The following is a 13,510-nucleotide window of genomic DNA, read 5'->3' as shown; positions in this document are numbered from 1 at the left end:
CTAAGTAAAATAATACACATAAAGTGCTTGGTACCATATCCAGCCCTTAGTTACAAAAATGCTAAATGTTAACTACAGTCATTTTCATTACAAGCTTTGTGATTATTATTATCAACAAGTGTGCCAAGAATTTCCAGGTGAGAGAGTTTTTAGGATGGTCGATAGTGATAATGTTCCATTCTATGATCTTTCTGAAACCGGAAATATTTTACCATACATACTCTCCATTGGTATCCAACTCCATCCTTTGACTTGAATCTATTTAAAATCTCCCTCTTTTGGAAGATAGTATAAGAAAAAAGAAAGTATATGTATGTATGTATGTCTGGGTCACTGTGCTGTACAGCAGAAATGGACACAGCACTGTAATCAACTATACTTGAGTAAAAACGAAATTAAAAAAATAAAGCCAGAGTTTCCGTCGTGGTGCAGTGGTTAACGAATCCGACGAGGAATCCTGAGGTTGCGGGTTCGATCCCTGCCCTTGCTCAGTGGGTTAAGGATCCAGCGTTGCCGTGAGCTGTGGTGTAGGTCGCAGACAAGGCTCAGATCCCGCTTTTCTGTGGCTCTGGCTACAGCTCTGATTTGACCCCTAGCCTGGGACCCTCCATATGCCGCGGGAGCAGCCCTAGAAAAGGCAAAAAGACAAAAAGACAGAAAGGAAGGAAGGAAGGAAGGAAGCCCTGGGTTATTAAAAAATAAAAAAAATAAAATCTCCATTTTTCACCTTCCATGATTTCTCTTCTTATCCATGGAAGCATGAAACACTAGGGTATCTGGGTAGAAAAAGCAAGAAAATGGTGCCCTTGATACTTGTTTTAACCTTTCCAAAAGAGACTTCACAGGTAATTGAAGTCCAAGAAATTGCTCTCCTAGGATGTATCTGCTATGAGCAACAAAAGATAACTCCTCAGAGATACCAAAACAGTTGACCAACTTCTGGAACCAAGTGGCAAAGTAATGAATAAGCCCAGCAGACTGTGTTGCAAAACAAGGAACTGTGAGGCCCTCTAAATCGGAGCCTTCCAGACTGCACTTCTACCTTCTCATGAACTCTCTTCTATCTTACTTTTCATAAAACTTTCCATTGGAGGCTCCAGAAAGGCAGACATGTCAACAGAGACTTGTTCCTTCACTTCCACCGCAGCTGTAGCCTGTAGATTTAAGGCAGAATAGTTTCAATCAAGGAAAAGGGTTTGAGACAGGAAAACAGGTTGTGACCCTTTGAGTTTGACTTCCGTGCTCTATCGAATGTCTATGGCAGCAATTATTTGGGATTCAAAGTCTCATTTTTTTCAGCCAAAGTTTTCATAATATTTTTTCTCTCTAGTTATGAGAGTCAGAGAGAATAGCACCTTGTGTTTATATAGGACTGGTTCTTGGAAAGTGCTATAAATAATGTCAGCCTCTCTCCCACCAGAATTTCTGGTGGAAGCAACATATTTTCCTCACACCGCTTTTATAGATTATATAGTCTGTCAGAAGCACGGCGGAGGCCAAAATCTGGGTTTTCTTTGGATTTGAAATGTAGTATTAGATTTCCTTTCTATTAGAAAAACATTTCTATGCCAAAAAAATGGGTTTTTATGCATAGTGCCCTGGGTAACTGCCATGGGAAAGAGCTCAGTTAAAACTTCTTACTTTTCAGCACAATTAAACCATCATATTCCCATTTTCTTTTTTTCCCCCCATTTTCTTACAAACTTTTTATAGCCATCACTTTAATGATGGTGCAGTATCTCAACTACATTATTAAGTTCTTTGCTCATGGTAATGATAAATAATGCTCTGTGAAACTCTTATGTGTGTCCTGGACCATGATGTAGTTTTGCCTGTGACTTGCATTCTCAAATGTCTGGAAGGTTCATGTCGAGTCCAACATTACCTTATTTTAAAAGATTAAAAAAAGAAAAAAAAAAACTAAGGCTCAGAAACGATGAATGATTTATGTAGTCACACAGCTCATTAATGGCATTGAAGAGACAAAAAGGTTGTGGGTTTTGGTTGTTTTTGATTTTGCTTATGGCATTATTATAGGGCTGGACTGATTAGAGTAACAGCTGCTATAACAAAGAAGCCCCTACCTATACATCAGTGACTTACCCCAATAAACCTTTATCTATTACTCATGCGACAGCACAGTGTGGGTTTTCCTGGTCAGCAGGTGATGGCTGCTCTCCAGGCAGAGATTCAGGGACTCAGGCCTCTTTCATTTTGTGGCTTCCTAATTCCCAAGGATAGTGGTTTGCCACCAGCAGTGATTTTGACCCCTGGAAGACATTTGGCGGTGTCTGGAGATATTTTTTTTTCTAGCCAGTCTTTATGTGTTTTTATTTGCATAAAACTACAGGATAAAACCTTTTTTATTCTAGCATCAATTTCTCCTAAAGTGGGACTTGTGAGATATAGTTTAAATGCTTCTCAGAGAATGTGCCTTCCATTAATTTATTTTTTAATGATTTTTATTTTTTCCATTATAGTTGGTTTACAGTGTTCTGTGAATTTCTACTGTACAGCAAAGCGACCCATTCACACATATATATACATTCTTTTTCTCACATTATGCTCCATCATGTACCATCATAAGTGACTAGATATAGTTCCTTGTGCTATACAGCAGGATCTCATTGCTTATCCACTCCAAATGCAATAGTTTGAATCTGTTAACCCCAGACTCCCCATCCATCCCACTCCTCTGCCCTTGGCAACCATAAGACTGTTCTCCAAGTCCATGAGTTTCTTTTCTGTTGAAAGGTTCATTTGTGCTGTATATTAGATTCCAGATATAAGTGATATCATATGGTATTTGTCTTTCACTTTCTCATTTACTTCACTTAGTATGAGGGTCTCTAGAGTCATCCATGTTGCTGCAAATGGCATTGTTTTGTTCTTTTTTATGGCTGAGTAGTATTCCATTGCATATATGTACCACATCTTAATCCATTCATCATGGTTGCTTCCATGTCTTGGCTATTATGAATAGTGCTGCAGTGAACATATGGGTGCATTTATCTTTTTCAAGGAAAGTTTTGTCTGGATATAGGCTCAAGAGTGGGATTGTTGGATCATATGGTAGTTCTATGTGTAGTTTTCTGAGGTACCTTCATGCTATTTTCCATAGTGGTTGTACCAATTTACATTCCCAGGAACAGTATAGGAGGGTACCCCTTTATCCACACCCTCTCTAGCATTTGTTATTTGTTGATTTGTTAATGATGGCCATTCTGACAGGTGTGAGGTACCTCATCATAGTTTTGATTTGCATTTCTCTAATAATTACTGAAGTTGAGCATTTTTTCATGTGCTCGTTGGCCATCTCTATATCTTCTTTGAAGAAATGTCTATTCAGGTCTTTCACCCATGGAGATTTTCTTTTTTGTTGTTGTTGCTTTCTTTCTTTTTTTTTTGCTTTTAAGGGCTGCACCCATGGCATATAGAGATTCCCAGGCTAGGGGTCTAATCAGAGCTACCACTGCCAGACTACACCACAGTCACAGCAACGCCAGATCCTTAAACACTGAGCGAGATCAGGGATCAAATCTGCAGCTTCATGGTTCCTAGTCACATTCATTTCTGCCTTGCCATGACAGGAACTCCCATGGAGATATTTTTGGTTGTCACTACGGAGGGCATACTACTGGTATCTAGTAGGTAGAGGCCAGGAATACTGCTAAACATCCTACAATGCACAGGACAAATCCTACAACAAAGAATTTCCTGGCCCAAAGTGTCAGTAGTGCCAAAGTTGAGAAATACTACCCAAGAGAAACATTACCTTCTGCATCCAACCAGCTAAACAGGGAAGGGAAAAAATCAACAAGGTACAACTACTCTATAAATGCCTTGATCTGGGAACACTAGTCACCCAAATGTGAGAGGGACAAAGAAATGAGTCCTGGTGGGCAGTTGTTTCCAACAACAACTCTTCTTTGCTCATTTTTGATGAACAACTGTCAACTTGTCACAGGTGGCACTGGCAAGATTTGAAATATAGTTTGCCTGGCTTCTCATAACATTGTTGAAGAATCAGTAGGAGCTAATACAACCGATAACATATAAATCCAGCCCCTACCTTCTCCTTGGGCTCTAGGTTTTCTGTTCAGTGTCCCAGTCAGTGTATCATTAGGTATCACCGACACATACAGCCATATTTTCCCACTAAAATTCTCTCTTTCATCTTTCCTTTTTCAGCAATTGATGACACCCTCCTCCTCCTCCTCCTTCTCCTCCTCAGTGTCCTATATCCTCATCCAGTTGTTTAACAAATCTCAGCTCTACCTCCAAGATCTGTGCCTACAACTATTACTGTGACAAAAAAGAACAAACCTGATTCTATATGGAATCTCTTCCTTCAGTTCTAACCCTTTTACTCAGCTGCCTGTGCTTAGTCAGGCTGCCCTGCACCTTTGATAAAAAAGAATGTTGCCTGTAGCCTGAAATACACAGACAGCTCATTCTCTAGACTCTGACCTTGAAGGTATAATACTTTCGCATTCATACAGAGATAAAATGTTGCAGGCAGAGAATAATATTTGTCTTGTTGGAGGTTTATAGGAACATTGTGGCCAGACCTAGTGTACAGTTGCAAGAACAAAGGATTCTGACACCAAGAAATTTGCAACCACCAGCCACACCCCTTCCCCTTTTAGTATAAAAGAAGCCGGAATTCTAATTCAGGAGGGATGGTTCTTTGGGAACACTAGTTCACCATCTTCTTGGTCTCTGGCTTTCCCAACAAAGTTTGCATTCCTTGCCCCAACGATTCATCCTTTTATTAGCCTGTTGTGCAGCGACCAGACAAACTTGGACTCAGTAACCTTGCCATAGGCCTGAACTACCACAAAAATCTTTTTTTTTTTTTTTTTTTTTGTCTTTTTAGGGTCGCACCTGCAGCATATGGAGGTTCCCAGGCTAGGGGTCCAATCAGAGCTATAGCTGTTGGCCTACACCACAGCCACCAAAACACCACATCCGAATTGCGTCTGTGACCTACACCACAGCTCGTGGCAACACCAGATCCTTAACCCACTGAGCAAGGCCAGGGAGCGAACCTGTGTCCTCATGGATATAGTTGGGTTCCTTAACAGCTGAGCCACGGTGGGAACTCCATAAAGATCTTTTAATTGCCCTCTCTGCTGCCTCTCTAATCCCATATAGCCTATGTACCTGAAGCGGTTTTTTTTTTAACCTATGAAGAAGATTATTTCTGCACATCTGGTGCCAGCTCACTCCCTTGGGTACCTTGAACCATGCCCTAGTGAGGGTCACAGGAAACCCATTTGCTCCCCCACCATTGTTCCTCTGGGGTCTTCAGACCCCTGTCTTCACTCTCATTGTTCCCTGAGCCTGTTCTGAGCCCTGGTTTGGTGGCCTTTACAGCTGCCAGAGGCATTTTCTACATTCCCTTCTAGGCTCATGGGATGGATTGTAAAGTGGGAGTCTGTCTGTCTGAATGGATCGGCTATTTATCCACATCTATGATCCCCGCTATAGGCTACAAAACCCTTCACCATCTAATTCCCCTCTAATATCATCAGCTGCCTTTCTCCAGCTCTTCACAACAGACACACTAAGATACCCTCTGTGCCTCTAAGGTGCCAGCTCCTCTTAGTCTTGGGGTCTTCATGATTGGTGTTCTCTTTCTCTTTAGAGCCCTCTTCACAGACACATGCATACCTGTCTCCTTCTCACCATTCCAGCCTCAGGTGTCATCTCTTCAAAAGTGAGCATCTCCCTGAAACTGCCCTTCTCTCCCCGACATGCACTCTGCTCTCTAAACCCGTATCTCATCCTCCTGCTTCATTTCCTCCAGGACTTATTACTACAGGAGCTGATATAGATTGTTCATTGACTTATATTTGCATTTTCCCCCAACTGGAATAGAAGCTCCAGGAGGGCAGAGGCTTTACCAGTCTTGCTCTCCACTGTATCCCCAGTTCTAGAAGAGTACCCAGCATGTAGCAACTATCAGCATATAGTCAATGTACAGTCATTGAACCAATGAATGAACAGGAGAATACCAGAGCCCTAGGAGAGTAGGAGATGGAGAATATGAGGTTTTGCTCCAGCTCTGCGATGGATTTCATTAGTTTGACAAATGGGTCTCACAGATCACATTCCTTCCCCCAGAAAGCAGTTTTCTTATCCAGAAAAAAAAAAAAAAAAAGGAGTTAACCGCAAAGGTTTTTAGAAACACAGACAAGGAAATCCTCAGATTTAGCAAATTATTCTCTCCAGGGCCAGCAGACCATTTTCATTGGTGGGTCTCTTCAGAAACTTTTTGCACCCACAAGTAACCTCTCTGATAGGCTCTCCTTCCAAGCTACACACAGAACTGCCATTGCTAGGGCGAGTCAGAAGATTTGGGAGGAAAATTTTTTTTTTTTTTTTTTTTTAGGACCCCACCTGTGACATATGTAATTTCCCAGGCTAGGGATCCAATTGGAGCTGCGGCTGCCAACCTACACCACAGCCACAGCAATGAGGGATCCAAGCCACATCTGTGACCTACACCGCAGTTCATGGCAATGCCAGATCCTTAGCCCACTGAGCAAGGCCAGGTATTGAACCAACATCCTCCTGCATACTAGTCGGATTCCTTACTGCTGAGTCATGATGCGAACTCCAGGAGGAAAATCTTTTGTCTTTTTTTTTTTTTTTTTTTTTTTGTCCTTCCCTCCCCACTTCCTTCCTTACCTTTATTCCCTTTTTCTCTGGCATATTCAAGCTATATTCTCACCTTCACTAACAGCTGAGACTATTCTGTGCATTTGGAAAAAGTCATGCTCCAAAAACCAGATCCCCCACCTAGAGCATCCCTTGAAGGTTTTGGACCATTCCAGACCGGCCACCTGGCTGCTTCCCCGGACCCGTGTCAGGCTGAGATGCTGCTGGGGACATGCATGGCTGCCAGCAGCCTCACCGTTGATGTCCTCTTTCATCACTCTTCACTTTCTTTTCCAGATTAATTTCTCCTTTTCTTCAGTTAAGAGCTATCTATTGAGCACTGAACTTGGCTTTAAAATGCCCACAAGCAGAAGCAGACTGACTGCGATGTTAATGAAACCACAGGACCCACAGTCACAGGAGTTCCATAAAAATTGCCAAAGTAAAACATTTTAACTTCAGTCAGTTAACACTATCTCTTATGCTCCGGCTCCCCCTTCACCAACTCTCTCTTGTGTGGGTTGGGTTGGGGTGGCCGTGATGTGTGGGCATTTGGCTGAGGTGAAGGTGAGCTGGAGATACATTTGGTTTGGGTTTAATGGGCTATGTTTATACAATTCACAGTCACCTCGGTGTATAATGGTTAAGCTATTGCTATTTATTGCGGAGAAGGAATTTTCTTCTAGAAATACTCCCAGAACCTACGGTGCCAGCTCCTCCATCAGGGTGCTCCAAAGGCACACAGCCATGTGTGATACCACGATACAGAGGCGCCATGCAGCGTGTGGCCTGGGACCATGTGGAAAACGAAGGATCCCTGAGGTTTGAGATCTTGGAGGCAGAAGCTGGTCTGTGGGAAAACCTCCAATCCTCAAACACGTAAAACTGTAAGCAGATATTTCAATTCTCACGGACGCCTCATCAAAAAGGAAGCTGTCCCTGTGTCTGTAGAGCATAAACTTCTAGATGTACCTATAAATAGCCCATGTGTCCCTCTGTGAGTCGACAGTTTATACATTCCAACTATTTAATTTAAAAATTTCAAAAGTGTTTTTGATCAACCCTGATAGAGGAAACACTGACTTATCCCTCTGTTGTTCTTCTACAAAAGTATTGTCGTGCGAAAAGAGGATCCAAGAGTATGTAGCCAAAAAAATGTGGGAAACACAGTATCGTAGCGGTGTGCCGGGCATTCGTTCCTAGCAGCAGTACGGGATTTTTCTGAATGTTTGTCCTATTCGTCAGGATTTTTAAACTTGTCGTTTATTCTTCTTTCTGTCCTAATTCTGAAAAAAAACATGCAACTTTCATTTATTTATCTATTTTTTGCTTCTTAGGCCCGCAACATATGGAGGTTCCCAGGCTAGGGGTCCAATCGGAGCTACAGCTGCTGGCCTACATCACAGCCACAGCCATGCCCGATTCAAGCCGTGTCTGCGACCTGCACCACAGCTCAGGCAACGCCATATCCTTAACCCACTGAGCAAGGCCAGGGATCGAACCTGCAACCTCCCGATTCCTCATCCAATTCATTTCTGCTGTGCCACGATGGGAACTCTAAAACATGCAGCTTTCTTAAGTGAGGCCCCCACAGTCACCAAGCTTCAGGAAATCAGGTGGGCTCTGAGGTACAGGTCCAGAGGGTGTGGTTCTGCTTATTCCAGAGCTCACAACAGACATCAAGTGAGTCCCACATTGAAAAAAGGTAGGAAAAGAGGTGAGGCCATGCTGAGAATATAACTGACCCTCCCTCTGTCTGCCAGTTCCCCACCCCCTTCATCCCTCCTAAAAATACTCTCCAATAAGTTAGACGCTTGGCAGTTATGCTTTTGAGGGAAGTAAATGTGAGGAGGAGTGAGAGATCCAATTCCACGGCTCTCTTCTTGCCCCTTTGCCATCGCCCAGACCAGGCCAGCCAGCAAGCGGATGGGGGCTCAACGTGACCTTTGACCACGGTGTCTTCTCACAGAGAGTGCTGACAGGTCCCAAAAGGGACCCCCAATCTTCCTAGGTCCATCCTCCCAAGGGCTGAGGACAGGGATTTGGGAGCCGGAGGGCCCCAAGTATGATCCCCGTGTGGCTTGAATTCTCTCTAGACACCTGCATCATCTATTCTTCTTGCCCTGCTCAGACCACCGTGCTTGTTCAACTGGTTTCCAGCCATTCTGTGAACCTTCAACTTGGATGAGACAACTTAGACCAGAATTTGAACTACAAATTGAGGCCCATGCCCCCCACTTCCACCCTCAATCCGACACACAGGTGTTTGCAAAGGATCCATCGAATGGAACCAGCTCACCAACTGACCATCGACTGCGGTTACCAGCCCATAAAACGAAATGAAGCACGTCCTGGTTTTCCTACAAAAATTAACCAGAAATGTCAAAGAATTAGAGTTGAAATAATATGTGAAGCAGCCAGCAATTAATCATTTACTAGAGTGGGTGACCTTTTCCTTGCAGGTAGCAGATATAATGAAACAGGCTCTTGCAGAGTGGGTGTTGAAACTGACATTCTCTAGGCCTGACTCATGGCCGTTCCACCTGGTTCCTGGCCCCTCCCAACCTGATGGGAAACACAGGTTGCCTCTCATAACAAATTCTGGGAAATCCCTGCCTCAGGCCTGCCTTGAAAGCTGCTGCCAGTGTCCTTTGTCGTTTATTGTTTGTGTGCTGCACTGGGGAAGCTGGCAAGCAGGTACTTGCAGTGGGGAGAAGAAAAGCTGTACGGATCAAATAGCATCCTCGACCCCAGGGGAGGGACAGAGGCCTCATCACAGAAAGGGGCTGTAGCTGCTCTCCTAGGCTGTCATTATGGTCTTGCCTGAGCCCCTGGAATCTTGTTTATTTCCTGTTTCAAATTTCTGGAGGTGTACCACTGGGTACAGGTACTAAGGGCAATTGTGTCACAGTCAGGTGGGCTAGCCATACCATCTTCAATGTTACAAAATAGAGCAAGTTTGACTTTGAAAATCCTTTCTATATGTAGATATCCTTGTACCCCTGCCCCCACATCTCCCCCCTCCAGGGCTTCCCCGGTGAAACAAGAGACTTAAAGATGATCAAGTTAATGACTTGGCTTAATTCAGACCCCATGTTTCCCTTAAGTCTGAAATCCTTTGAATCTGATGGGTCAGGAGAAGGAAGTGAAACTGGATAGTCTAAATAATTTGTAGTTAAAGCCAAGATTTATGAGGGGAATTACTGTGCAGAGCTTGGTTTTGAGTGTCTTTGGACCCTGGGGGCCAAATTCTCCCCCTGACGGCACACGTGTGTCTCTCAGGGCTCTGTGGGCCCCAGGAGGTGGAGCAGGAAGGCAGAGTGTACTAGGATCCCAGGGAACTGGTGCCCTGGAGCCAGAGGAGGGGAGGGTTTTGGCGTTCAAGGTTATTAGCACATGGGGCATTCATCAAAAAGAAAAAAAGAGGAAGGAGAGGAGGAAGCACAGATTCTGAGAAACACCCCCGGAGAGGTCAGGCCTCACACCCCTGTGTCCTGTCTGGCTCCTCCCTTTGCCAAAAAGGCAGCCTTTAGAGTGGGACTATTTTTGAAGCCACAAGTAAGAGTCAGATTCCACTTAGGTCTGGCCCTGCTAAAATTAATTCTGAGAAGTTCAAAGTCAGGAGCAGGAGAGAAGAAAGATTCTGGCATCCTTTGCCCTGCCCCCTCCAACACACATGGCTTCACGACGACATACAATTCAAAGAACATACCAGTAACAGTACCTGCCACATAATAGATGCTATAGAAGTGCTGTTTGATTCCTCGCTTTAACTGTAAGCTACTAATACTATTATTGTCTTGCCTTTGCTTTCGAAGAGCTGATTTGAATGTTAAAAAAGTAGGTAAGAAGGAGTTCCCCATTGTGACGCAGTGGAAACGAATCCGACTACTATCTATGAGGATGCGGGTTCCATCCCTGGCCTCACTTAGTGGGTTGAGGATCCGGCGTTGCCATGAGCTATGGTGTAGTTTGCAGATGCTACTTGGAACCTGCATTGCTGTGACTGTGCAGCTGCAGCTTCGATTTGACCCCCATGTGCTGTGGATGTGGCCCTAAAAAGCGAAAAAAAGAAAAAAGAAGAAAAAAGATAAGAAAATCAGTCATGTTTTTGCTTTTCTTGGTTAGCACACCTGAGGAGGCAAAGCAATGAGCTAAAGGAGACCGGAGATTAGGCCCCAGGGGGCAGCTGTAGACCGAGCAGCAGGAGGCACCCTGAAGACAGGAATAAGCCTGGTGGACTGCTCCTGCCTGAGGATTGCTGTTTACGTGATTCCCCACTGGACGGGAAAGAGCCAGAGAGATCTGAGACCCAGATCTGAACCCCTCACCTGGAAAGTACCTAGCTGTGAAAATGACTGAATACCTCCAAGCCACCATTCCCTCCTTTGCAAATGGATATGATTAAACCACCTTCTGGAGAGAAGGCAAAGGCTAAGTGAGTATATGCTGGTCACTGGCTTCTGCTCCTCACTCCTGGGGAAGGAGTTTCTAATGCAGCAGAGAGGTGGAGAAGGAAGGGCAAAATCCACAGCATGGAATGACACCTGCCAATCTACACGCAGTCAACCCGAGCATAAGTGAATACATGTATAATCCGTTACAATTAGTCGTCACACCTAACTAAAGACTAGATGGTTCTGGTGGTCTTTTCAAACCTTTCTCAGAAGCAGACCTCAAGAGAACTTAGGCTGGGTGGACCTGTCCCTGAGAAATAGCTGCCCTGGTTCTTTTTCTGCCCCAGGGTCCTTTCAGGACCCTCTTCCATCTTCATCCCTTGGCTGGTTATGGTCTCTGGTCCTTCCCCACATGCCCCACCAGCATCCAGCCTCTACTGGTCTGCCTGGCACCATCCCTTCCATCTAAGACAAGATTCCAAGAGCCGCCCATTCTTAATTCTTTTAGTTCAGAATTTTAGAATCATCACCTTGGTCTCTACTGCAACTGCTGGCCCCAAATCCATTTTCTTTCCCTAAGATGAAATAATCTCATACAGAAACCTCAAACAGAAAATAATTGTTTTCATTCAGTTAGCCCAATTCTTGCCATCTACTAGGACAAATGTTTTCAGTGGTAGCTATCATCATCACCATTATTATCATTATCATCATCGTTCTAATCCAATCATGCTGCTCTAAATTGGCTCCCAGAAGCGGCCCTTCACAATCACCTCCAGCGGTTTCTCTGTACATCAGAAGATGGTTTTATGAATCATCCTGACTTTTGGCAGGGAGAAGACAGCTCGCAAGTGGAGGTTGACAAACAAACAAGACAAAACAAAGACTCATTCCCTGATGATGCAAAATTCATGTACTTTACAACTGCTTCCTCAGTCCCACTTGAAACCTGTCCAAGAGTAGTTTTGCTGTTTAATTATTTAATGCCACCCAGGTAGGAGCTTTTAGGGAGTTAATTTATCTTCAAGGGGCCAGCCTAGCATCTTGATCCTACACTCGTGATGGAACAAACATTACCACCTTTTAACACGTTAACAGTTAACATTCTGCTTCTCGGAGTTCCTGTCATGGCGCAGCGAAAACGAATCCGACTAGGAACCATGAGGTTGCGGGTTCAATCCCTGGCCTTGCTCAATGGGTTAAGGATCCAGCTGTTGCTGAAGCCGTGGCGTAGGCTGGCAGCTAGAGCTCTGATTAGACCCCTAGCCTGGAAACCTCCACATGCCGTGGGTGGACAAAAAAAAAAAAAAAAAAAAAAAAGCATTCTGCTTCTCTTCGGAGCTACTTCAATGCTAAGTTTAGGCAGCGTATAGAGGCCAGCATATTATCAGTTTTCCCTTGGAAATGGAAACTGGTAGAAATCAACAGGCCTTCTGTGGATTGGGCATCCTCAGAGAGTTGGTTTGTAAATGAGCTACTGCTGAGATCATGATGTTTGGGATCAAATCCCAGACCCGAATGCAACAATGTAAAGAAAGGGACCAGCCCCTCGATTGTAATGTAACTGGCCTGGCATGAAGTGATGGGAGTGACTCCATGCCTGTGACAGAGACCCTGTGCTCAGCAGACGGGGACACCCCACCCACCAGGAGGCAGTGCACTGAGTGCAAGGAGAGTGATTTCCTGGATTTTGCGATAGTCTGGTCCACATCTCTCCTGAGAGTTTGCAATTAGCTTTGCTTTGATTCCGAGCTCACTGAGAAACCTTCTGTTTCTGACTTCAGTCACCCCAGAGACCTTAATACCCAAGGGGTGCCCTGGATCGTGAAACCGAAGAGTTCAGTTACTGGAATGGTAGCACCTCTTACTGTAGAGGAATCAGTGTGTTTTGCAGCATCAAAATCAATTATCCACACGTTCAGAATGATTCGGCCCTTCCAGGTCTGGCAGGCTCCAGGTAGATTTGAAAAACATTCTGTATTTGAAAACTGAGAACCAAACTCTCCGTGTTTTCTTACATTCTGTTGTGCCTCCGTTTCCTCCTTTGTAAATCAGGGGGAAATAATACCTGCTTGGTATTGTTGTTGTGAGGATTCATGATGTAATGGATGTAAATTGTATGTATGTATATATGTTTGTCAAATGATTTAACATATGGAAGTATTTAGGGTGGTGCCTGTTACTCTAGCGTCTTCAAGAGGCTTTCCACTTAGAGTACCGGCTGGTGCCTCTCTGTCACAGGCTTTCTTTTTCTTTGTTTCTTCCTCCCTCCCTCGCTTTCTTTCTTAAAAATGCCATAGACTTTCTTACATAGCCTTCCAAGTACTTACCTCTTCCAGCTACTCTACTCATAAGACTCGCGATTTCAAATTAAAGCTAAACAGCGTATTTGTATCCTCTGTGAGTACAGGACCTGTGTAGTTGTATAGGGCCGTGCCTGTTTTAAT

General features: G+C 44.2%; 1 long non-coding RNA gene across 1 annotated transcript in view; it reads left to right on the top strand.

Annotated features, from left to right (window-relative positions):
• Positions 1 to 13,510, top strand: part of LOC102167197 — a 139,460-nt gene that overhangs the window by 79,303 nt on the left and 46,647 nt on the right. The gene's annotated exons all lie outside the window — the stretch shown is intronic.

The sequence above is a fragment of the Sus scrofa genome, chromosome 11, assembly GCF_000003025.6.
Source record: "Sus scrofa isolate TJ Tabasco breed Duroc chromosome 11, Sscrofa11.1, whole genome shotgun sequence".
In the NCBI taxonomy this organism is placed as follows: Eukaryota; Metazoa; Chordata; class Mammalia; order Artiodactyla; family Suidae; genus Sus; species Sus scrofa.
This window is presented reverse-complemented; position numbering and strand designations above follow the sequence as displayed.